General features: G+C 42.5%; 1 protein-coding gene across 2 annotated transcripts in view; it reads left to right on the top strand.

The window, feature by feature from the left end:
* The window catches only part of ZNF469 (zinc finger protein 469), a 140,303-nt gene that overhangs the window by 54,687 nt on the left and 65,698 nt on the right, over positions 1–19,918 (top strand). Inside the window, exon 1 of one of the 2 annotated variants that reach the window (XM_075282141.1) lies at positions 12,902–13,002. The exons of the other annotated variant lie outside the window; for it this stretch is intronic. The gene's annotated coding sequence lies outside the window, so the exon portion shown is untranslated. Of the gene's footprint in view, positions 1–12,901; positions 13,003–19,918 lie in introns of those variants that run through there. 2 annotated transcript variants of the gene reach the window in all.

The following is a 19,918-nucleotide window of genomic DNA, read 5'->3' as shown; positions in this document are numbered from 1 at the left end:
TCCTCTTTAAGCTACATCTGCGCCCGTCTCTCTATTGTTTCAATCTGCCACAGGACCTGAACTGACCATGGGACAGAGAACCAGACCACTAAACACCAAACACCGGCGGACCCCATAGACTATAATGGAGTCTGTCATGTGTCCAATGTTTTTATACTTAAACCAACAGAGAGAAAAGTCCCCTGTGCATAACTTTTCTCTCCGCTGATTTCAGACAGCTCCTCTAGTAGAGACTCTGGCATAGATGTGAACTTAGACAAAAACCATGCCTATTTAGCAAGGGCTGTAAAATAATTTTGGGCAATATTTCTATGACATCCTCAGAATAGCAGGTGTGGAGCGTGCACTGGTGCTGAAATTCATAGACAAGAAGCTCTAGAATTAGTCAAAGCATAAACGACACTTAAAATGATTCCAACTTGCAAATGAAAGGAGCAACAGTGATAGTGACAGCAGATGCTTTCAGAAGAGAAAGCTGACATTGTCCCAGCCTTGGTACACAGAACCTGTAGCAGCTTAACTCATGCATGTTTGCATATGTTAAAAATATTTAGTCCGCTGCTAAAAAAAATATTAAGTCTGAGATGTGGGGCCAGATAAATATAATAGCATCTATGTGAGTGAAGGACTGTGAGCACAGAGAGGTACTGTGCCTCCTGTACCCTTTTACCCATCCTGTATACTGCTCCATTGCAACAGGTTAGAGGAAAAGGTCATGAGAGCCAGTGTTCATTAACTAGCTTTGTCCTAAACTAGAATTTTAGAGGGATTCAATGCAGAAAAAGACAAAGGTAATAAAAACCAGCTTGGGCACAGCATGTATCTTAAGAAAATGATCACAGTTGTACTTTCACAACATCCAGTGTTGTTGCAGTCTAATCTAAACTTTGCTTCTGTTCTTCAGTTCGATTTTTCTGCCTAAAATAATTGGAACCTGGCCAAATGCCCAGATACTTTTTTTTTTGTTTTGTTTTTTACATTTTGCCCAGACACTTCTGAATAAGCACTCATCTAGCAAACATTCTCAGTGCTGCCCGTAGCAAACCCCTTAGATCTCAGCTGTCATTGTCCAAACCAGGTTTAAAAGTAAAGCACATAACCTGTATGTGCTCCATAAACATCTGCATGGAGTTTGTATGTTCTCCCCATGTTTGCATGTACGCTGCTTTCATCCCACATGCCAAAGACATACTGACAGGTGACACGTAAAACAACTGAGGCCCGGTTCTCATCTGCTTTCGGTATTCTGTTCAGGGAGTTCAATTGGGGACCCTTCCCCCAATGGAAACCTATACGTATTAAAAAGCGGTTAACTAAGAAACCACACAGACTCCATAGCCTATAATGGAGTCCCTGTGGTTTCCGCTCAATTTTCACGCGAAACATGCAGAGAGAAAAGTGCTATATACCTAAAAGACTTATGTCACAAACTCTTTTAGACCGCATCACGGTTTTTCCCACTGCGCTTTTCACAGAAAGTCCACAGAGGATTCCGTAGGTATAATTGACATACTGTAAATTCCAAAACCGCAACGGTGTTGGAAATTGCAGCATTTCCACTGTACGTATTTTTTCCATAATATTGTTTCCATTTATTGTTTTTTTCCATAATATGTTTGCAGGGATTGTAAAATGCTGCAATTTTTTTCCGAGGCATTTCTGCCATGGCCAAACTGCAGTGTTAATTCCACATGGGGCCCTAGCTTTACAAAGAAAATACTATTGGCATACACATAAGGTTACTGTGTAATGCTAACCAATATCACTAACTGCTTTCTCTGCTCCATAACTGATTTTCAGCACCTTGTGGCCCATTTTGAATGCCTTTTTCCAATAACTTTGGGCTTGTATCCCAGCATACCACAGAACCAGTTAACCAGGGTTAAATACTATTACACCCCCCCCCCCCCAATTACCATTCCTCATAAGCCATGCTAGGCTTCCAGAGTACATGCCCTAAATTCCTTCTCACTTGTCCCCAACCAATATAATTGCAGCTGGTATGTTATATGCATGTTGAGAGGAGAATGGCACTGCACATATTCAACATCTCTGCTTGGAAGCAGAGAAGAAGATGAAGAACAAGGGATATCCTACACCTCAGCAGGGATCCCTATACACTGCTGAGGACCAGTTCAAACATCCCATAAATGGCATATGTGTGTCCACTGGTGGCTGCCTAGAAAGAGGGACGTAGGATTTTTTTTAATTTTAGAGAATTTTTTTTAGGTATCCCCTTACTAATGTCCTCATACTACTACATTTTAAAAACGTCCCTCTTCATATTTTTGTACGAATGCAAATGGACAAGGAAACCGTAATCTGACCCATAATCCTGGAATATATCACACAAATTGCAATTTGTATGACCTTTAGCGTCCACTCTTCCTAAATATCTTTGTCATGTACGTTCATTCACCTTGGATCTCAAGTCAGACACAAAGGAGTACGCAAACTGGTCATGGAGTAAGGACAAGGCAGGCAGAGTTATATCAAGTTATTCCATACACTTACTCATTCATACTGCTCCTACGATCGTCTTGTTTATATACACAGAGTTTATAAAACTCACAATGTGCTTCAATGGTGCAGTTGTTTCTCAGACTTTCTACAGAGGTGAATGTGAAAATTTGCTACAGAAATATTCCATTAAGGCCCTTAAGCGCATAAGAATAACCTTTGCAGTTTTGGTGAAGAAAGCATAGGAGAAAAATAACCTATATCTGCACGTAAAAATGGTTTGCATGGGCATTTAGATTATTACTAATGAACTACTGAATCCAGTAGTGATACAATAATGAACATCTACGGAATCCAGATATAAGTAAACACAATTTTACTTCTTAAAGTCTAGTCTAGAATAATATTAGAATTATATCTTAATGATCTTAAACTATGTCTTCATATTTCCCCTACTGTTTTCTTCTACCACTTGCAAAGGAATCCTTGAAATTCTTGGGCTTCTATGGCAGCGGCCTGTGTAGCTGGACCAGAGTGAAAGGGTTTATTCATGGTTACCGCCCTGCCGTCTTAAATTACCACACCTAGGGCCTCACTGCTCCCTGGGCTGCTGTGTTTTTCTTTCACTAGAAGGAATCTCCGATTCAGTGTCTAGGTTTGGATGCAGGAAGATGCTGCACCTATTCTGCAAGTCTCAATTTTAGCCGGAGGTGCAAGAAAGACATAAATAATTAAATAAATAAATAATATTAAATAAAGCATAAATATGCCAATATTATGTCACATATTTAGTGACAATCATAATATTAGGAAGTCACTCAACAACATGACATCTGCTAAAGGCATTGGAAACAGGGAAACCTTCATCAATCGGAAATGATCTGTTAATTGATAATGCTTTAGAGCCCTTTATGGGATAGTGATAGACAATGTCTGTAAAGCGTTGCAGGATATATGGGAGCTATACAAGTAAAGCTAAATAATAATAATAATAATAATAATAATAATAATAATAATCATAAATAGTAATCCAGTAGTAGTGTCGCTTCAATCTCCGGGCATGCATAGTGCAACGACCTTGAGAAATCTAAGAAATGACAAAAATATTCAGTGTAGAAAGTAAACTTTATATTAACCTAATTTGGTGGTACTTTAGGCAGGACTACTGGAAATATATCCACTGCCATACCTTACTGGATTGAGTTTGTATATTTAGGGACATTTTTGGGGACCAAGCATGGTGTAAACCTAGGCTAAATTCTGTGGATAACCTTCAATGTGATTTCAAGACAGTTTATACAGTAAACTCCACAGTAAAATGTGTAATAACCAGCTCTGCTTTATTTCACTGCCGAAGAGAACAATTGATAGCAAGATTTACTACATATTCACTAGCTTCTGTTTCTTTTTATAACTGCATAAAGCTGTCTTGGGTGTACTTCATCCCTAATCCTGAATACATAAAAATAGTAGGAAATAATACACAGATATGAAAGTGTTAGAAGCCTGCTCTGCTATTTAGGTTTCCTTGGCACCGCTTGTCCTTTGTCCTGACACCAATTCTCCTATTGGTATACCGTTGTATCTGCGCTTTGTTCGCTCAGCTTTTTTACCTTGATGATTGGGTTGCCACATCTCCCTGAAAACACAATTGTTCTGTATTTGCTAATACATAGATGGTATTCAAGAAATTGGGGTTTATGACTCTTTACAGTGGCATGACTACCGCTGTAGCATCAGAGGCAGCTGCCACAGGGCCCAGGACATTAGGGGCCCAGTGACAGTCGCTACCGCTGCTATCATTATACTCGGGGGTCTTTTCGGACCCCCGAGTATAATGATCGGCGGCCCAGGAGAAGTAAGAAACATAAAAAACACTGTTACTTACCTCTCCACGATCCAGGCAGGCTTCGGCCTAGTCGTCTGACGTCTCATGACCCCGGCCTGCATCCCGGGTTATGTGACATCTGACGTCATTGAAGATGGACTACTTCGGAGGCCAACAGTGTAGGAACCGGGAGATGGGTGAGTAACAGAGGTTTTTTTTATGTTTTTCTACCCCTGGGTCTCCGATTATTATACTCTGGGGTCTGAAAAGGGGGCCACTAAGGGACATAATACTGTGTGCAGGGGCCACTATGGGGTAAGATACTGTGTGCAGGGGCCACTATGCATAATAGAGTGTGCAGGAATGCGTAGGAGGGGGTCAGTCGAGGTCTTCAGTGTCGGTCGGGGGGGGGGCCCATGTCAAAAGATCGCCACGGGGCCCCGCCATTCCTAGTTACGCCACTAACTCTTTACATATAAAGAGTCTGTATATATGTCTGTACAGCTCTGGTCCTGGAGAGCCAGGATTCTGTAGAGTCTTTACAGAAATGTGAGGAACCAGGAAGGTTGGTAAAGAGCCAGTTTTGATATTGACTTCCTAACTGGGCAGTATTGACAAGCATGACTTCAGTTCATTGCATGGTTTGTATTGATAAGTGTTTCTAAGGTGCAGTTACTGGTAGGTATCACTCAACATTACGCTATTAATGGTGAGAGATACTTATTTACATGGCTGTTTCTGTGAGCATGACTTCGGTACAGTATTTATGGGGTTGGTTTTATTGCATTGTTTAACCTTGTTCTGGGATATACAGACTAATTTATAAACTATAGTAGTACTTGTCAGCATACCGCCTCTCCCAGCAGCCATGATCACCCAGTTACCTTCACTACATACTGTCTATTCCTTGCTAATTCAGTGTACCATTCATGTTCCCTTCCTGATTCTGCTCCTGCCGGGCCTGCCCATACGGCAGATGTGTGTGGCAGTCTACAGGTATAAAAATCTTTTTCACCTGTCACACTTAACCTGAGCAAAGGTTCCTAATTCTCTAGTATCTTCTAAGGGTCCATTCACACGGTGGAAAATGGTAAGAAATTTGGTGTGGAATTTCAGTGCTGAAAAAAAGCCTCCCATTGACTTCGATGGGTTCCTTTCTCTGCCAGTAGAAAAAGGAACCAATTGAAGTCAATGGGAGGCTTTTTTTTATTCAGCGCTGAAATTCCACACCAAATTCCTCACCATTTTCCTCTGTTTGAATGGACCCTAAGGCTGAGGCCCCACGTTGCTTAAATGAAGCTTTTTTGTTTGAGATTTTGTTGCGGTTTTTTTAGCCAAAGCTAAGAATGACTACAAGAGGAATGGGAAATATATAGGAAGTTCTTATACTTCTACCTTCTGCTTAATCCACTCCTGGTTTTAGCTCAAAAACCGCAACAAAATCTGCAACAAAAAAATGGCTTGGCTTGTGTTCCTTACCTTGTTTCCTGTCTGCTGAGCTGTATCAGCAATCTGATAACCCATTGCTGACTTGGCCTGTTTGTGACTACCACTACCTTTTCACACTCTTCTTTTTCCTGATTCCTTCAAGCACTGCACTGTAATCCCTGACTGGTCTGGTCAACTGTCACCAACTCCAGGAGCACTCCAGGGTAGTGACCTAGTGGTCTTTCTGTAGCAAAGTCCGGATCCTCATACAAGGTTTAAAGGTTGAAGACGTGAAGAAAGGGGTTAAACAAACAATGGCCTCAGGAGTGGCCCTCAGTCAAACTGGTTTGGTGACGCAGTGGGACCACAGCCTGCAATAGGTTTTGGATATTTGTTGTTAGGGTAAGGTCAGATGGAGTTTTTTGGTCAGGATTTTGAGGCCATATCCACCTCAGAGATGGCTCCTATTGAAATTAAAGAAGTGACATGCTCATTCTTCTGGCGGAGTTGCCTCGCGATTCGGCCTGAATACACTCCCTCCTCTGGACTAAGCCCATTCATTGGGCCTAATCCGGAGCAGAGTGCGCAGCTGGATGTCGGTGCAGTGTAATGGCTTTCAGTCGCGGCTACCCGGCTTTCGGTCCAGAATCTGAGGCGGTCTCCGCCTCAGTTCCGGACAAAAAATCTCTGTGTGATCTTACCCTAATATCATTGCTAGAATTAGCCCTGAGCCAGTATTAAGGTGTAGGCCTAACACAGTCTGTAACTAGTATTGAATCCAGATGAGTGACATGCGGTCAGTACCATTTTGTTTTTAAATATCACTTGTTTATTATTGCAGGTCCCCTAGAGAAAAGAGACTGTGTTCTTCAATGTATGTGCTAATATGTAACTAATGTCAAGCTGACATTAAACCCTCCTACAGGGCATCCCCTTTAACAGGGCATATACCCACCAATCAGCTTTTTTCTTGAAATGTTCAGAACCCAGCATTGCTAATAAGTGCACACATCAGGGAGTGCGCTTATGTTTGTAAGTCGTGACCTCTGCAGAAGACAGACATGAAATACTGCCCTATAAAGGTTGACACTAAGGATATTCCTATTATATGCTTAAGACCTCACATGTACAGCCAACAAATAGAAGTAAAGGAAGTTCATATGCTTTTACAATACAATAAACAGTAAAAGTAACAAATATGATAATGACATTGACTGCACAAAGCTTCTTTTATCATAGAACACCTGCCCTGATGATTCTGACACTAATATTATCCCTACCCGACGCAAATATGTGTTGTATTCCAATATAGGTAGAAAACGTCCTAAATCATTGTATACTGTGTGTATACTGTATTTTATGAATGCTGGCTAAAAAAAAATATATTCAGAGAGCTGCTCATATAATTGGATAGTACAGAAGGTTCCCAAGATTTTGTAGACCATGAGCCATGATGAATAATAAATGGATTTCAAGGACTATGATATTGATGACATATCATTACACTTAGACTTCAAAGTGAAGGTTTATGGAGATTCTGGATGCCAGAGCCCAAACAACTTAAGGATAGATTATCAATATTTAACTTCTGAAAAATCACTTCAGGCTAAGGTCTCACATAGAAATTATTATTATTATTTATTCATAGACAACATTATTTCCATCATGCTATACATTTGAACCCCTCTACCCAACTACTTACTGTTCCTCATCCCTGACCTGTTTCTCCTCCATAACTGACGAAAAACTCTCCTCCCTAATCTCCAAATCCCACCTCACCTCCTGCGTGCTCGACCCGATCCAGTCACACCTCATCCCCAAACTCGCTGAAGTCATTACTCCAGCCCTAACCCATCTTTTCAATCTATCCCTAACCAATGGATCCTTCCCCTCAGCCTTCAAACACGCCACTGTCACTCCTATACTTAAGAAACCGTCCCTTGACCCGTCCTCTACTGCCAACTATCGTCCCATCTCACTGCTCCCGTACGCCTCAAAACTTCTTGAGCAGCATGTCCACTCCAAACTCTCCTCCTATCTCTCATCCAACCTGCTCTTTGACAGACTTCAGTCAGGCTTCAGACCCCGGCACTCCACTGAAACTACACTAACAAAAGTCACTAATGACCTGCTAACCGCCAAAGCCAAGCACCACTACTCTGTCCTCCTCCTCCTCGACCTCTCCTCTGCCTTTGACACAGTTGACCACTCCCTCCTGTTAGAAATTCTCTCATCCCTTGGTATCTCAGACCTGGCCCATTCCTGGATCTCCTCATACCTCACCGACCGCACATTCAGCGTCTCCCACTCGCACACCACCTCCTCACCACGCCCTCTCTCTGTAGTTGTCCCCCAGGGCTCTGTCCTAGGACCCCTCCTGTTCTCCATCTACACCCTTGGCCTGGGCCAACTCCTAGAATCTCATGGCTTTCAGTACCACTGCTATGCCGATGACACCCAAATATACATCTCTGGACCAGACATTACCTCCCTGCTGGCCAGAGTTCCAGATTGTTTAGCGGCCGTAGCCTCCTTCCTCTCCTCCCGCTTTCTCAAACTCAACATGGAGAAAACAGAGTTTATCATCTTCAGCCCATCCTGTATGGCCCCTCCACCTGACCCATCTATCAAAGTTAATGGACCACAATTACCCCTGTCCCACATGCCCGATGCCTTGGGGTAACCCTGGACTCTGACCTATCCTTCAAGCCACATATTCAAGCCCTCAACACCTCCTGCCGCCTCCAGCTCAAGAACATCCACCGAATTCGCCCCTTCCTCACCCAGGAAACTACCAAGATGCTTGTCCAGGCCCTCATAATCTCCCGCCTAGACTACTGCAACACCCTTCTCCATGGACTCCCAGCTAACACCCTTGCCCCCCTCCAGTCCACCTTAAACTGCGCTGCTTGCTTAATCCACCTCATGCCCCGATCTTCATCAGCTGCTCCCCTCTGCCAGTCCCTCCACTGGCTACCTATTGCCCAGCGAATTGAGTTCAAGCTACTAACACTAACATACAAAGCCATCCACAACCCGGCCCCTCCATACATCTCTGAACTAATCTCCCACTACCTGCCCACACGTAACCTCAGATCCTCCAATGACCTCCTACTCCGCTCTGCTTTCATCTGCTCCTCACACAACCGTCTCCAAGATTTCTCTCGTGCATCCCCCATACTCTGGAACTCCTTACCAAGACACATAAGACTGACCCCCACAATCACAGGCTTCAAGAAGGCCCTGAAGACTCATCTATTCAGGAAGGCCTACAACCTCCAATAACACTATCACCGCACCACCATCTGTACAGTCTCCCCCTCTCCTTCTGTCTCTACCCCCCTTCCCTCATAGATTGTAAGCCCTCGCGGGCAGGGCCTTCTACCCCACTGTGCCAGTCGGTCATTGTTAGCATTATATCTACCTGTACATTCTGTGTATTGTATGTAACCCCCAAATGTAAAGCACCATGGAATTAATGGTGCTATATAAATAAATAAATAAATAATAATAATAATAATAATAATAATAATAGAGATATATGGAGGGGACAGGTTGTGAATGGCTTTGTATGTCAGCATTAACATTTTGAACTCTATCCACTGGGTGATGGATAGCCAGTGAAGGGTTTTGCAGAGGGCAGAGGCTGATGGAAAATGGGAAGAGAGGTGGATTAAGGGTGCATTCACACTAAGTATACGCTGAGCTGATTCTGAACGTAAAACACGTTCAGAATCAGTGCGTACAAAGCAGATCCCATTCATTTCAATGGGAGCCGGCATACGAGCGCTCCCCATTGAAATGAATGGGCTTTTTTCCCTATTGGTTTCAATGTGATACGCGCGTATCACATTGAAAGCAATAGGGAAAAAAGCCTCCCATTGATTTCAATGGGTAGCGCTCGTATGCCGACACCCAATCAAGTCAATGGAAGCTGGTTTTTATGCGCTCATTCTGAACAACTTTTACGTTCAGAATGAGCGGAGCGTATACTCCGTGTGAAAGCTCCCTAAGGGTGCATGCACACTACGTAACGCCGGGCGTGTATGAGAGCCGTACACGCCGGCGTTACAGCAGGGCTGCCGAACACTTCCCATTCACTTCAATGGGAGCGCTCGTAAACGCCGCTGTTACGAGCGCTCCCATTGAAGTGAATGGGAAGTGTTCGGCAGTCTGCCGTAATGCCGGCGTGTACGGCTCTCATACACGCCCGGCGTTACGTAGTGTGCATGCACCCTAAGGCTGTATTCACACAGAGTAACGCCAGGCGTTTTTTGTGTGTTTTTTGCACATAGCGCCGCGTTTACGCCGCGTAGCGCCGCGTATACGCCGCGTTAACGCCGGGCAACGTCACCGCTAAATAGCGAGGCGTTAACGCTGCGTATACGCGGCGTTAACGCGGCGCTACGCGGCGTAAACGCGGCGCTATGTGCAAAAAACACACAAAAAACGCCTGGCGTTACTCTGTGTGAATACAGCCTAAGGGTGCATTCACATGGAGTAACGTGCCGCGTGACCTGGCATGTATATGCCGTGTGAGATTTTTAAGAGCCATATATGCTCCCATTGATTTCAATGGGAGCCTGGATTGTATACGCCGCGTTATTTTGCGGCCGTGTGAATGCACCCTAAATACTGCAATTTGCAGCAGGTTAACTACCTGTGATTTTGAGGCTACTAACCAGCTGCGAGTACACATCAGAGAGCTGTGTTTTTTGTTGCAGATAGTGGCTGTGGTTGGAGTCACTTTTGTCTTTGGCTGAAAGAACTTTGCAATATCTGCAAAAAAAAAATAAAATGCAGCTATTCCGTAGCATGTAACCAGCCTTAGGCTAAGGCCCCATGTTGCAACACGCAGGAAAAGAACATTGCAGCATTTTTCAATGTATTTTCGTGGAGTTTTCCTCTGCACCTAGAATGCCTATATGGTAAACACCAGGGTTTCCTCGGGTAATGATACAGTTTTTGAAAACACAGCTTTTCTGCTGCAGATATTTTCCTGCAACCTGAGGCCTTCATATGCCCAAATTGCACTTCAGCCTCATTTGCATATTTCCACAAACTGCTTTTTCAAGGAAATAACTTTCTCTTGACCATATAAAGGTCTATATCATGGTACTCAGTACTACAATGGCTAGTTTGATATTGAGTGTTCTGGTGACAGATTCCCTTCAAAGAAATGTCCAGGTGACATGGCTATTATCCTATTGACAACAATCAAAAAGCCAAAAATCGCTGTGGAAAAGACTGCGGTGGAAACATATAGGGATTTTTTTTCTGCAGCACTTTTCACAGAAAATCCGTACAGTTTTCCTCTGCAGACTTTCCGTACCTATTTTAACTATACAGAAAACGCCAGCATTTCCATAGGTATAATTGATATGCTGGGAAACAGTGTCCTAGAAAATGCTTTTCTCTGGGAACTGGGACTCACATTCATGTCTACTTTGATATATGGGGGCCAATGTCATTACTCATAAGGGCCACAAAGGAGCCTTGCAGTATCTTTAAAAAGTAGGAATCAGTACTACTATAATACAGTCAATGTTAGGGTAAGTTCAAGCGGAGTATTTTGGTCAGGATTTTGAGGCCGTATCCGCCTCAAAATCCTGACCAAAAAGACGGCTCCCATTGAAATCAATGGGAGCCGCTCATGAGTTTTTTCCGGGAGCCGGCTTGTTCCAGCTCCCGGAAAAAGAAGAAAGGTGCTCATTCTTCAGGCTGTTTCACCTCACGATTCGGCCTGAAGTCACACCCTCCTCCGGACTAGGCCCATTCATTGGGCCTAATCAGGAGTGGAGTGCGCGACTGGATGCTGGTGCAGTGCACCAGCTTTCAGTCGCGGCTACCCGGTTTTTGGACTGGAACCTGAGGCGGCCTCCGCCTCAGGTTCCGGTCCAGAACACCTCGTGTGAACCCGGCCTTAGGTGTCAGGAACACTTTTCAGGAGCCAGTCTCTAATACATAAAAAAAAACCTTATATAATAGGGACTGGTAGACATTTTGGTGTGAATTATTTTTTCAATAGTCTTTTTATAGTGAGATTATATATAGTTTGCTGGAGTCCAGCAGTGTAATATATACCAGCAGACTTCATAATCACAATTTTTAAAGGAATTAACAATATTGTATTTTCATCATTGGGATTAAAGCAGCAGTTTACTGTACTGTCACATCCCAATGTCTTGGGCAATGTGCTAATAGTTCACTGACCCATTCTTTTCTATGAGGCCATTATCACAGGTCCATATGGTGGGTTGTGAGCTTGGACGCATAACTCAGGACAGCCCCTATTCCTGTCTGTTCTGCGATCTAGGCTCATTCATTGAAATTTATAGAACCATGTAGGTCATGGAAGGCTCTTCAAGATCTTGGGTCCCAATGCAAAATATGTAAAGAGTCCTCTATCTACCTTGTGCTATTTAGAATAGTGGTATCTTTTATGTGGCAGAGCTATGTTTGGGGCCCCTCAGAATTTAGGGCCTAGTAGCAACTGGTACCACTGCACCCCTTATGGCTACGTCCCTGGATACCATCCATATGCTGTCCCTGCCATTTTTTCATGGCCCCATATATGCACTCAGTAGTGTGCCTGTAGCCCCTCAATAAATGCTGGTTATATACAGTCAGAAGCAGAATCTATTCAACTGTATTAACTAAAAATCAATGTTGCCCAGTCTTAGAAAGCTGAATTCTGAGTCTTTAATGATAGTTAGCACTACTTTGATGATATGACAGATACCCAGTAAATGTTGATCTTTTTTATAGTATAGACTAGACGCATCCCACTAAAATTCACACACAATCTGTTGCACGTTTTCAACAGACTATCTTTAGTCTGATCCCCTGTTGTCCCATCTGGGAGATGTTTGGAGATCTGTAATAAATTTAGCTTCAAAAAGCATTTGTGTATTAATGCATTTGATAAAAAAAAGGGGAACCAGAGAAGGTGAATTAGCGGCTCTTAATCTGAAGCAGCAGTAGGTACTGACAGATGACAGAAGAAGTGACATTGCAGCCTGTAGGAGGGGATCCATGGTTCTAGCAGCTGAGCTGAGATTGAGCTTTTTTCGCTGTGTCTTCAGCCTTCTCCACACTGTGTGCTACTGGCTGGAGCCACTGGAGAGGGCGTGAGCTATACTGCCGGAGACTGTGCTCAGTAATGAAGCTCTCTCAGTCTGTTCATACATTACTACGGAACTAGAATACCGCTGCTGTCCTTCAATCCCAATGGTTGCTGCGGGCGCAGGAGTGGGGACGCCTGATAATAGCGTGCTGATGATGAGGTAAGAGATCTCCTCATCCACAACCAAATCATGGAAAGTAGAAAGTGCTTGCAGTCTTAGCAGCTGGTGACGGAAAGGATTTTTTTTCTTCTTTTTTGAGTACATTTGCTTAGCTCAAGATACCTTTCACCAATTTCTTTGCCATTTGCAGGATCTGTGGCTGGATCTAGTAGTAGTTGTTTTCTGTTGGCACCAAGTGCAAAGGGTAGAACACTTTGTGAAGTTTCCATGAACAGCTCTGACAGGCAGCCAGTCTATGGCACCGGATGGTATAAGCAGTTATGTGGTTTACAATTTACATGAAATCCAGTATGTGAGGAAAATGCATCCAGCTGCCAGAGTGCTGTAGTCCTGACAGTGTATAAGAAATAACTAAACTGGAGAACGAGTCTGGAATTATAAGGACTTTCTTATGTCACCTGTCATCTGCCTTGAAATGCCTTTGCACACATACACCCCTTCCATGCCAGGTGGCATCCTGATTGAATGATGCCTATGTACGCATTGTCAATTCCGGATGACAGATTCTAAAGCATTGGCTAGCTCCCCCTGCCTCTTATTTCGGAAGTTACTCCGGTTCAGCTGTACAGCACTTCTAAGGATTTTAAGTTAACCCTTGAAAGCTTTTACAGTACAACAGCTTGGATTTCCATTTAACCTCTATCGTCGGAGCTGGTATAAGTTATGACAATGTGTTTGATCATATTTGTGAATGTTGAACAGCAATGATAACCTTATTGTGAGTTGATATGGGAAGGATGTCTTTAAATAGCCAGTCAATTACATCATGTGATACCTAGAAGGATCTGAATGAATGGATGAATGAATGAATGAATGAATGGTTAAATGAATGAACAGTTCTTATTGCATGCATAGCCTTATTTAGAGACAAATGGAAACATTTTATTCTTTCTTACACAACGTAGTGGTTTTTCAACTAAGGTGTCTCAACTGGGATGGCGTTTTCAGTTCTGTGCCTCTAGGCTGAAGAAGGGGAGTGCACTCCGAATCAGCTGTAGGGGAAAGCAGCTGTCTTTGGAAGGGGAGTTCCTGACATTACTAAGGCGGGTTTCATACTCTACACTTAGGGGCATTCCTTTCTTTTTGCTACAGTCTGCGCTACTACTATTGTTAACCCCTGCAGCACCATACTATATGCAACACAAACCCTTTCCTACTGTCCCTAAAGCAATCAGGTAGTCTCTTCTTGCTTACTGCAGAGGAATTTACTTCTCTAAAGTCCCTTTTTCACTGCATAGTACTGGGTTGACTTAGATCAGTTCACTCTGTTCAGGTAGTTTGTTTCCACTCCAGAAAGTACCTGCCTCATGATTCTGGTTGTCATCTATGTGTCTCCGTTGGTGAGATCTAGGCTCCCTTGGTAATTAGCCTAAAGTACTAAAAGATATTTTCTTGTTACTTTTCACATTGTAAAAATGAAAAAAAAAAGTTGTTCCAGGGCAAGCTGAGGCAACCTGGTACCATGCAGTGGAAAAGGGGCTTACGTTCACCATTGCTTGTGTGGTTCTGGGCGATACGTACACTTTAACAATCACCCCCACACAGGAATAATTTGTGATTCTGGAAAGGAAAATAGATTTTTTTTGTCTGCTGGAACTGAGGGCCTTTTTTGTTTGATTTCTTCTGCAGATAATGACAGCAGTGAGCAGAGGTATTTAGACTAAGTGAGTACAGTGGGGTTATTCTCCAGGCACACGTGCAACCGTCTATGTGTGGAACTCCTGTCCAAACCATGCAATCTGCCAAGACAAGTACCATTCTCCCAATAGTAATGGGCGGTATTACAGACGGGAGCACTTACCATGGGCTTCTGCAAGTCTATTAACCTTACACTTTCCGGTACTGCTCCTACAAATTAGGTTAGGATTGAATACATTCAACTCACTGGTTGTAGCTGAATGACATTTTTATAGTGTTATGCCCTGATTGCTACTGAAATGCTAACAGTACTGCCCCTTACTAAAGCATAGGTAGGTCTGCTTATAAGAAAGCTACTGGCAGATGAAACTGACAGTTATATTATGGGGCTGTTGCTTCTGGTATTTACTGCTACACAAGGCTGGATGTGTACACTGGATTCTGTCACTGTAAGACGAGGCACTTAAGTGAAATCCCATTCACTGTTGGGCAGAGTAGACTTTGTGGTTTCCCAACTTTCAGACTGTTTAACTCTCAGTGAGCCTGTTAGGTCTAAGACTGGTAGAATAAAAAGATAGAATCAGTTAAGTAATGTGCTACTTTTGCACTAATAAAAGCATAAGATAGATAGATAGATAGATAGATAGATAGATAGATAGATAGATAGATAGATGACTATTATTATTGCAAGCAGGATAGAAAATCATGCAAAAAAATGCAATGACAGGCTTCACTGCTTGCAAAATGATTTGAAGGCTTTGATGTTGTCCTATATGTTACCATATGTTAGTATAATGTGATGAAATGTATAGAAACAAATGGCTAAAGTCCCATGGCCGGGCACAGATACATAGAAACTAAAAAGATGGCAATCTGAGCAAATAAGAACTATCTCAGTTCTAAGAAATGTTAGGGAAACCACATGCACAAGTGTGTCATTACTAAACCACGGTCATTCACAACACATAATGTAAAATCTGAGCGGAAGGAAAGATAGAGCATGGATTCCACTACTCCCCCTCAGTGGAATTTATCAAGATGTAGTGACATTAAATACAGTAGCTTTTAGACTAATGTGGTATTGCCAAAGTAACTCAATGATGTCAATAAGTTGTAGCAATTCAATGGATTCAAAAGCAGATTTTTCTCAAAATGTGATGGCCTTCATTTTACAAGGTATGTCCTTCAGGGTACCGTTTACCATAATAATAATACATTTTATTTATATTGCGACAACATATTCCGCATCTCTTTACAAATTGTAGGTTTCAAATACAGACAAATAGATACATTACAGAGTAAAGTGTCAGTTCACACAATGGGACCGAGGGCCCTGCTCGCACGTACTTACAATCTATGAGGTAGAGAGGGTGACACAAAAGGTAGATGGGACAGCATAGGAAGTTGCATTGCTTATATAGTGGACCAGAGGTTACAAGTCAGTGTTCTTTAATGTGCAGATGGTGCTAAGACATGTAAAGTTACAGTCCTATACAGCATCATATCCTGTGGGGTAATTTGGGAGCATGCACAGAGGAGGGTTAGTTTTAGGGATTCTAACTACAGAAGGGTTTACACTAGGAATTGTGAAAGACCTGTCTGATAAAATGTGTCTTTAGTTTGTGCCTGAAGCTGTTGAAATTGGGAGTTAATCTGATTGTCCGGGTTAGAGCATTCCAGAGAAGTGGTGCAACTCAGGAAAAGTCTTGAATACGGGAGTGGGAGGTTCTGATAATCGAGCATGTTAGTCTTAGTTCATTGAGTGAACGGAGCGCACGGGTTGGGCAATAGACAGAGATGAGGGTAGAAATCTAGGAAGCTGCAGCATTATGGAGAGCCTTGTGAATGAGGGTGATACGTTTATATTGTATTTGTAATGAATATGTAGCCATTGTTGTAGGCATCGTTGTAGCGTCTAGACTGATAGATGAGCTTGGCTGCTGCATTCAGAATAGATTGTAGAGGGGAGAGTTTAGTAAGGTGAAGACCGATTAGTAAGGAGTTACAATAGTCAAGTCGTCAGTGGATCAGGGCATCAATAAATGTCTTTAATGTATCTGTGGTAAGGAAAGGGCGGATTCTGGAGATACTTTTGTGGTGGAAATGACATGAGCGTGTGAGTGATTTTATATGGCGGTGAAAGAAATTTCTGAGTCAAATATAACCCCAAGGCAAGGGCCATACTGCCTAGGAGTTATGGTAAGGCCAGAGACTGAAATGGAGATATCAAGGTTAGGTCTGTTAGTTGGTAGAAACAGTAGTCTTTATCAGTCTTTGAGAGATTCCGTTTCAGATAAAGCAAAGACATGGTGTTCTGTATTAGCACAGGGGTGATGTCACAGGATGAGGTGTATAGTTGGGTGTCATCAGCATAAAGATGGTACCAGAAGCCAAATCTGGTGATGGTTTCTCCAATAGGGGCTGTGTAGAGAGTTAAGAGCAAGGGGCCTAGGACCAAGCCCTGAGAAATCCCAATGGCAAGGGGAAGAGACAGAGCCCGCAAATAATACACTGATACGATAGCCATCCTTTCTACTGCATCTATGACTATGAAGGAGCCATGTTTGTTTTAAAACAACCGCTATGTTCCCAAAGGTGAATTGATTTATCTAGTGACATTTTGGATAAGGTTTGCATTACTGATGACCCAAAAGACTCCACACTAAGCACAGATTGCTTTGCTGCTCCTCACAGTCTGCTCTCAAAGCAAGCTGGGAGTTTTGTGAGATGAGAGTAATGTTTTTCCATTTAGCATTTATTTTTCCTTTCGTTGTTCCCTCTCTAAGAAATGAGGTGTTCTGGGGTTAGCTCATAAACTTAAGGACAAGCAGCAGTGTCTGGAGCCAGTCATAACACAGGACACAAGTGCGCAGGCCTGACACACACATCACTATATTCTGATTCCTGCCCCATACAAGTTAGATAGGGAGAATATGCTCAAGAGCAGGACACCTTGACAGGAAAATAAAGTGAAGTGAAACTGTAGAAAAGATCTTGGAGAGTATGAGGCTCTAGTCCTCCCAGTGGAAGAATACAAAGCCCCCCCCCAGCTGATATTTGGCATCTTGAGACTTCCCAGCTTTATGAAGAGGTCTGTTGCAGTAGGTTGTTTTGCATACTCTTGTACACTATCATAGAGACATTCTAGAATTACCTTAGTAATACACCTAAGATTTGAGGCGTTGTCTAAGGCTAAGTTTATACGGCACAAGTTTTGCAGTGGAATATGCAATGGAATTTTGCCATACATTCATTTGAATGGGAGGCAGACACTTCATTTTCCACTAGCTCCCATTAATATGAATAGAAATAGGAAATATTTCTGCTACCAATAGGAAGAACACCACAAAATCCACTGTGTGAACCTAGCCTAAGGCTACATTCACAGGACTGTGGTCCAAAATGTCCATTTTGCATCTGAGGAACATCTGTTTTCACAGTTACATTGAGGAATCCATGAAAAAGGGTTAGCACTAGAGATGAGTGAGTAGTATTCGATCGAATACCTCCCCAGCACAGATATTGGTGTACTCAGTCGAATACCAGGCGGTAAATGCTTTTTTTACACCAATATCTATGCAGGGGAGGTATTCGATCGAATACTACTCGCTCATCTCTAGTTAGCACCATTGCCTTGTAACACTCTCTAGGTTCGAGTCCGACCAAAGGCACAATCTTGTACGCTCTCCCCGTGTTTTTTGTGAGTGTCTTCCCATACTACATAAACATACTCATAGCGAGTTTAGAGTCAGTGACTGACTATATTTGTAAAGCACTGTTATGTTGGCACAATAAAGAATAAAATAGGACATGTGAAAATAATGCAGCCATGTGACAGCTATTAAGAAAATAGCCATCATACAGAAATTTTCACTTTTGTATGAAAACAGGTTTAGGATGGTTTTATACAGCATGGTGGTTCAGTGGTTAGCACTGCAGCCTTGCAGTGCTGGATTCCTGGGTTCAAATCCTGCCACGGACAACATCTGAATGGAGTATGTATGTTTTCCCTGTCCTTGCGTGAGTTTCCTCTGAGTACGCTGGTTTCCTCCCACACTCCAAAGACATACTGATAGGGAATTTAGATTGTGAGCCCTATATGGGACAGCGACTGATAATGTCTGTAAAGCACTGCAAAATATGATGGTGCTATATAAGTATGCATAATAAATAAATACTGCAGCTTCACTGTAACAAGTGGTGATCAACAATATGCATTTCAATCAGCATTTCTTATTACAGTCATTGGTGGATGAAAGCAGTCTTGTGAAGCACTACAGATGCAATGAAATCTGAGTCGATGAAAAAACCAATGACATCTGCATGTTATCTGTTTTTCACAGACCCAGAAACAAGCAAAATAGAAAATGAAACTAAAAATAAGTTGACCTACTTTTCACAGACATTAAAAATGGACCACGAGCAGTATACCACCCCCAAATGAGCTGGGTGGAGTACTGTCCGTAAATAGCGTGAACCTCACACGACTGTGGATGCGGACATGTGAATGAGGCTTAGGTCTGTTATTTGTTGAGATTTGCTCTAGGGTCATAAATTCCAAAGAAAAATATTGTTTTTCAACAATAATCTAGACAAAAAAAAAGAGACAGGCCAGTATGTGTGTTACATGTATTTGCTGCCCTTTAGCGCCTAATGCTATTACATTACATGGTCCACAAACAGATAGTTTAGGTCTACATTTCTAAAAACCTGCCCTAGGGTATATCTTTTGACTTTGACCTTTAGTTTACCTTCTACACTTGGTTGTTGCCTCTGCCAGTCTCTGGCTTAGTGTCACTGACACAGCTGTCAATTACAAAAGCCCCCGCAGAGCTCACAATCAAATTTATTTCAGAACAGGTTCAGATTTCGGAAACAGTAACAAAAAACGGTTTAATCTTTTGCCCATAGGCATTCACTATGTACTGTAAAATGAGGATGGAGGCTGCTTAGCTTAGAGGGTTGATTTAGTAGAAATACGGCTTCCGTTCCACATCTGTGTCTGGTCTGTGCCTCCCAGACCATGTCTGCAGTGTCTAGAATAGGAGAGCCACACAGTGCATGTCATACCATACTTCTCCCATGAAATTGAGTTATTTCAAGTAAACTGTACACAGACATTCACTATGGCATAATCCACCTGATATGAGTGTTTATATTTGGTTACGGGTTTTTTCTTCAAGCCATATAATTGCAATTACCTCCTTATAGCCCTCCCCTCTATATTAGAACCTCTTTTCTAGCCTATTATTCAATT

Source organism: Leptodactylus fuscus, chromosome 7 (assembly GCF_031893055.1).
Source record: "Leptodactylus fuscus isolate aLepFus1 chromosome 7, aLepFus1.hap2, whole genome shotgun sequence".
NCBI lineage: Eukaryota > Metazoa > Chordata > Amphibia > Anura > Leptodactylidae > Leptodactylus > Leptodactylus fuscus.
Note: the sequence above shows the minus strand (reverse complement) of the source record. Positions and strands in the feature narration are given on the sequence as shown.